Source organism: Xyrauchen texanus, chromosome 38 (genome assembly GCF_025860055.1).
Source record: "Xyrauchen texanus isolate HMW12.3.18 chromosome 38, RBS_HiC_50CHRs, whole genome shotgun sequence".
NCBI classification, from domain to species: domain Eukaryota; kingdom Metazoa; phylum Chordata; class Actinopteri; order Cypriniformes; family Catostomidae; genus Xyrauchen; species Xyrauchen texanus.
This window is the reverse complement of record NC_068313.1, coordinates 35,324,848-35,332,347: the sequence shown is the minus strand read 5'-3', so window position 1 is coordinate 35,332,347 and position 7,500 is coordinate 35,324,848. Positions and strand designations below refer to the sequence as shown.

The window sequence follows — 7,500 nt, the reverse complement described above, 5'->3', positions numbered from 1 at the left end:
TCCGTACCTGAGTCAGCTCCAGCGACAGCTGCTCCATCGTCAGCGACCAAACCCACGGGGGCATCCGTCAGGGGCTAGTGAGCCTCTCTATCACCTACTCAACAGAACGCTAATCATCATAAAACCAATCACATGAAGCCAAACCAGACGGAACGGCAATTATCTAAATGCATCTGAAATGCTCTAATTAAACCGCGAAAGAATGATATTGAGTCATTAATGTCGCTAATTTGCAACGTTTAGCGTTTTAATTAATTGTTTGCATTTAAGAAATGGTCTTTGTGCACCAAAACATGTTTAAATAAGCGTCTCATTTGCCACGAGACGCTGCCGGCTTGCAAGAACGAGAGAGAGAGGGAATGAGGGAATGTTTTAGTCTTTGTTTAGATGAGAAACAAATATCTGATTTATCGAGTCAGAAGTTAACTTTTACAATATTTGCCCCCTGGGTTTGGTTTTCTGGGGCATTTTTTCTAACTACATGAAACATGTGTCTCATCTTTTTATGTGTAATAATTTCAAATCATTAATACAAAATCTCAATATTTAGAATTGTTTACTTCTTATGCTTAAAACTAAATCAAACTCAACTCATTTTATGTGATCATATATCACGGGTGTGTGTGTGTGTGTGTTAGTGTGTGTGTGTGAGTGTGTGTGAGAGTGTGTGTTTGTGTGTGTGTGTTTATGTGTGTGTGTGTGTTAGTGTGAGAGTGTGTGTGTTTGTGTGAGTGTGTTTGTGTGAGTGTGTGTGTTAGTGTGAGTGAGTGTGTGTGTGTGAGAGTGTGTGTGTTAGTGTGTTTGTGTGAGTGTGTGTGAGTGTGTGTGTGTGTGTGTGAGTGTGTGTGTGTGAGTGAGTGAGTGAGTGTGTGTGTGTATTTATCACTTTGTGGGTACCAAATGTCCCCATAAGGATAGTAAAACCGAAATGTTTGACCTTGTGGGGACATTTTGTCGGTCCCCATGAGGAAAACAGCTTATAAATCATACTAAATTATGTTTTTGAAAATGTAAAAATGCAGAAAGTTTTCTGTGAGGGTTAGGTTTAGGGATAGAATATAAAGTTTGTACAGTATAAAACCATTATGTCTATGGAAAGTCCCCATAAAACATGGAAACACAACGTGTGTGTGTGTGTGTGTGTGTGTGTGTGTGTGTGTGTGTGTGTGTGTGTGTGAGAGTGTGTGTGAGTGTGTGAGTGTGTGTTTGTGTGAGTGTGTGTGTTTGTGTGAGTGTGTGAGTGGGTGTGTTTGTGTGTGAGTGTTTGTTTGTGTGTGTGTGTGTGTGTGTGAGTGTGTGTGAGTGGGTTTGAGTGTGTGAGTGTGTGTGTGCTTGTGTTTGTGTTTTGTTTGTGTGTGTGTGTGTGTGTGTGTGTGAGCGAGTGTGTGTGTGTGTGAGTGTGTGTGTGAGTGTGTGTGTGCGCGCGCGTTTGTGTTTTGTTTGTGTGTGTGTGTGTGTGTGTGTGTGTGTGTGTGTGTATACACATACAGAGGTGGCCAAAAGTTTGGAATAATGTACAGATTTTGCTGTTTCGGAAGGAAATTGGTACTAATTTATTAATTAGGAAATGTATTAATTATGGAAATTAATTCACCAAAGTGGCATTCAACTGATCACAATAGTCAGGAACATTACTGGTGTATAAAACAGCACCATCTCTATTTGAAAAACGTCATTTTTGATCAAATCTAGACAGCAGCATCACTGCAACACCTTATCCTTGAGTATTCATGCTAAATCGATCATTTAAAAATCACTCGCCATTATATCAAACACAGTTGAAAGATGTTTGGTTCATTAAATGAAGCTTAACGTTGTCTTTATGTTTGTTTTTGAGTTGCACAGTATGCAATAGACTGGCATGTCTTAAGGTCAATATTAGGTCAAAACTGGCAAAAAAGAAACAGATTTCTCTAAAAACTCGTCAGTCAAACATTGTTTTGAGGAATGAAGGCGATACAATGCTGGAAATTGCCAAAAACGTAAGATTTCATACAAAGGTGTAACTACAGTCTTCAAAGACAAAAGGACAACTGACTCTAACAAGGACAGAAAGAGATGTGGAAGACCAGATGTACAACTAAACAAGAGAATAAGTACATCAGAGTCTCTAGTTTGAGAAATAGACGCCTCACGTGTCCTCCGCTGACAGCTTCATTGAATTCTACCCGCTCAACACCAGTTTCATGTACAGCAGTAAAGAGGAGACTCAGGAGGACTTATGGGAAGAATTGCAAAGAAAAAGCCACTTTTGAAACAGAAAAACAAAAAGAAAAGTTTCGAGTGGGCAAAGAAACACAGACATTGGACAACAGATAACTGGAAAAGAGTGTTACGGATCTGAACCCCATTGAGCTTTTGTGGGATCAGCCAGACTGTAAGATGCGTGAGAAGTGCCCGACAAGACAGTCACATCTATGGCAAGTGCTACAGGAAGTGTGGGGTGAAAGGTCACCTGAGTATCTGGACAAACTGACCGCTGGAATAACAAGGATCTGCAAAGCTGTCATTGCTGCACATGGAGGATTTTATGACGAGAACTCTTTAAAGTAGCAAATTGTAATAGTAATTTTTCTCTTAATATTTTTTTCTCCCATATTTGGAATTCCCAATTCCCAATGTGCTTTAAGTCCTCGTGGTGGCGTAGTGACTCTCAGAGAATGAATCTCAGTTGCCCCCGCGTCTGAAACCACCAATCCGCGAATCTTATCACGTGGCTTGTTGAGCGTGTTACCGCGGAGACGTAGCGCATGTGGAGGCTTCACGCTATTCTCCGCGGCATCTACGCACAACTCGCCACGCGCCCCACCGAGAGCGAGAACCACATTATAGCGACCACAATGAGGTTACCCCATGTGACTATACCCTCCCTAGCAACCGGGCCAATTTGGTTGCTTAGGAGACCTGGCTGGAGTCACTCAGCACACCCTGAATTCTAACTCGTGACTCCAGGTGTGGTAGTCATATATATATATATATATATATATAGTGGTTTAGGGTGCTAGTGTGCTCCCGGCGTGACTGCGTGTAATTTTTTGGGAAAGTTGTTTATTTGACCTCCCCTCTCTATTCCCAATGGAGTCGCTCTCTTTCTCTCCGACCACACACACACACACACACACACACACACACACACACACACACACACTCACACATCCCCTCTCACTCCCCACCATCCCGTCTCTCTCTCTCTCTCTCTCTCTCTCTCTCAGCATCATTCCGAGATCTCCATCTAAACTGCTGGAATCACGCAAGTCACATCTTCAGAACCATTCAGAGTTCAGACTCTGTTGAAAATCTCCTTTTTCTCAGACATATTGGATTTGCTGTGATTCCAGAAACCTCTGAGAATTTTTTCCTTGTACTGGATCTGGGATATATGCTGTACCAGACTCTGGACAGAGATGGAAGAAGGGCAGAACCTTCATGCATTTCAAACGTGTTGATAAACCAGAACTCATGGATGGGTTACTGGCTCTTTACTGAAGCAATCATGTCTGTGATGAGAAATTAAGGACTGAACAGCTGCATGCATTCATTTCATATGCACATTTTGGACCTCTGAATGTTGAATCTCTCACAGAACCTCTAAATGTCATGAACAACTGACCGCTTAATGGGACGGACCCTGTTTGGTCTCGTTTTTGGACGGTTTATGCATTGGTATGTGCTCTAAATGTGCGGTTATGTAACTCTTAAAGTGCTTTTCGTGGTTGGGTCTATCTCGGTGTCAATGCTGCGGTGCATGACTGCACGAGAGAAGCGCGCGTCGGATGTCTGAACCGTCGCCTCACGTGAATCCACACCGTTTCCCGGTCCATAATCATTGCAGCACCGGCTCTCCCTTTCCCGTGAGATGGCAGCGGCGATTGCCAGCTCGCTCATCAGGCAGAAACGGCAGGCGCGCGAGTCTAATAACGAGCGCGCGGCGTCAGGTAAACGGCGCTCGAGCCCCGCAAAGAGCCCTCCGGTCGAGGTTCCCTGTGCGACCGACACCTGCTCGGGCTCTTCGGTAAAGTGCGATTCTGCAGCGGGAAAAAGCGACCCGTGAGGCGGAAACCAGGTCAGTTCATTCACACCTCATTCACACCTCATTCACACACCTGTGCGCGCGGAGCTCGACATAAACACGCGCTCCTCGCGAGACGGTGAAGATCAACAGTAAGACCTTGAGAATGACATATATATGAAGTTTAAATTTCCATCACGCCCAAGTGTTTTGATTCATTTATAGATTCATTTGATGATACATTTAATTTCATATATCTCATATAGTAGCCTAATATTTTATTTGGCACTCATACATTAACAAGTCCTTAACAAACATTGTATTGCTCAGCACATTAGTACCACACACACACACCGACATACAGATGGATGGATGGATGGATAGATAGATAGACAGACAGACAGACAAACAGACAGATAAACAGATAGACAGACAGACGGATGGATGGATGGAGGGATAGATAGACGGATAGATAGACAGACAGACGGATGGAGGGATAGATAGATAGATAAACAGACAGACGGACGGACGGACGGACGGACGGATGCAGGGATGGATGGATGGATGGATAGATAGATAGACAGACAGACAGACAAACAGACAGATAAACAGATAGACAGACAGACGGATGGATGGATGGAGGGATAGATAGACGGATAGATAGATAGACAGACAGACGGATGGAGGGATAGATAGATAGACAGACAGACAGACAGACAGACAGATAGATAGATAGATAGACAGACAGATAGATAGAAAGACGGACGGACGGACAGACGGATGGATGGATGGATAGAAAGACGGACGGACGGATGGATGGAGGGAGGGATAGATAAATAGACAGACAGACGGACGGACAGATAGATAGACGGATGGATGGAGGGATAGATAGATAGATAAACAGACAGACGGACGGACGGACGGACGGACGGAGGGATGGATGGATGGAGGGATAGATAGATAGACAGACAGATAGGTAGATAGATAGACAGACAGATAGATAGACGGACAGATAGAAAGATAGATAGAAAGATAGATAGACAGATAGATAGACAGACAGACAGACAGATGGAGGGATAGATAGATAGACAGACAGATAGATAGACAGACAGATAGATAGACAGACAGATAGATAGAAAGACGGACGGACGTACGGACGGACAGACGGATGGATGGATAGAAAGACGGACGGACGGATGGATGGAGGGAGGGATAGATAAATAGACAGACAGACGGATGGACAGATAGATGGATAGACAGACAGACAGATAGATAGACGGACGGAGGGACGGATGGATGGATGGAGGGATAGATAGATAGATAGACAGACAGATAGATAGATAGATAGACAGACAGATAGATAGATAGATAGACAGACAGACGGATGGATGGATGGATGGAGGGATAGATAGATAGACAGACAGATAGGTAGATAGATAGATAGATAGACGGACAGATAGAAAGATAGATAGACAGATAGATCGACAGACAGACAGACAGATGGAGGGATAGATAGATAGACAGATAGATAGATAGAAAGACGTACAGACGGATGGATGGAGGGATAGATAAATAGATAGACAGACGGACGAACAGATAGATGGATAGACAGACAGACAGATAGATAGACGGACGGACGGATGGGGGGATAGATGGATGATAGACAGACAGACAGACAGACAGATAAATAGATAGATAGATAGACAGATAGATAGATAGATAGACAGACTGGATCTGACAGATAGATGGATAGATAGATAGACAGATAGATAGATTGATAGACAGACAGATAGATGGATAGATGGATGGATGGATAGATGGATGGATGGATGGATGGATGAGGGAAACTGTGTCACATTAGCTGCCAAATCTATACATAACAATAAATACTGTAGATACATTTAAAAAAAGATAATTTAGAATATATATAAAAGTGTTGAAGTTATTAGTTATTATAAAGTGTCAGTATTACTGGTCAGTGTGTGCGTGTCCCAGAGAAACAGAGATGATGTATTTGTGTCCTGATATTAAAGCTTTGGCAAACTGTTCATTTGATTTCACGGTTGATTTGGTGAGTTTGACGTCTGTGTACTTTGTGACCACTTCGTATTTTCCAATGCTGCTAATTTCAGGAGCATGTTTTTTAAAACCACTTGAAAGTCTGTGTGTTTACTTCAAGGTTTAGTGTTTTCATTATAGCGTGTGACCTTTTGTAATACTGAATATTGCTCCAAGACACACTGAAGTCCTGCTGGGAGTGAGACAGCAGCAGGGATGCCAGATTCAGACAGACAGGCTGTCGGTTTACTAAAGTAATTAGCAAGGTACTAAAACAATTAACACATTTTAATTGTTTAGCACTTGCAGTTTCGGTAACACGAGGAAGTTTGGCTCAAGACAGGTGGCTTTTTGAGTTCTGAACAGCACTGTGACATCACTGGGTACAGTTATGCATGCTCTATGACATCACTTTAAAACTTTGCATTTGCGTCCGTGTGGTTTAAGGGAATAGTGGCCGGGCTTTTCAGTTATGTGTTTGCATTGTGTGTTTCAGAGCCTCAGTTAAAGGGGATAGTGACCAGGCTCCTCAGCGAGCAGGGCTTCTTCCTGCAGATGCAGCCGGATGGAGCCGTCAATGGGAGCAAAGATGAAAACAGCGACTACAGTGAGTTTCTCTGAAATCCATTACTTTGTCCCATTACAGTAATGTGATTTTGGAGGGAAATGTGCTTCTTTGTCAACAAAATAATGTTATGACTCTTAATGAGCCCATAAATAGGCTTCATTTTCTTTGTTTTTATTTTGGAGTGAAATATGACCCAGACATGTTCTTGACAGTCTTCCTCGTGTTTCACCCTTATGTCGTGTTCTGGCCATTTCAAAAATATTAAATAAATTATACGATTTTTACTTAATCCAATTTGAACAAAATTCCTTGACTTTGTTCACATATGGTATCTGAAAACACAATATAGAAATTGGGCAATTTTCGTGACATTTTTTGGGTTTTATTTCTCTTTGTTACACTTGTTGTGTTCCAGTCAAAAATGACCGTCCATTGGAAATGCATGGATTACACTACAACATACAGAAATATGAAGTGTTCAGGAGCATCTAAATCTGTTAGATGAGCACATATGTGGACGCACACACACTCGCACACACACTAACGCATGCACTCACACACACACACACTCGCACGCACTCACACACGCTCACACACAAAAACACACACACACACACACACACTCACACACACTCGCACGCACTCACACATGCACACACACACACACACTCACGCATGCACTCACACACACACACACTCGCACGCACTCACACACGCTCACACACAAAAACACACACACACACACACACACTCACACACACTCGCACGCACTCACACATGCACACACACACACACACACTCACGCATGCACTCACACACACTCACACACAAAAACACACACACACACACACACACTCACACACAC

The 7,500-nt window shown here is 42.9% G+C and overlaps 1 pseudogene; it reads left to right on the top strand.

Moving 5' to 3' along the window:
• Positions 1 to 3,623: 3,623 nt before the first annotated feature.
• LOC127631649 (fibroblast growth factor 12-like) overlaps positions 3,624 to 7,500 on the top strand; it is a 19,557-nt pseudogene continuing 15,680 nt past the window's right edge.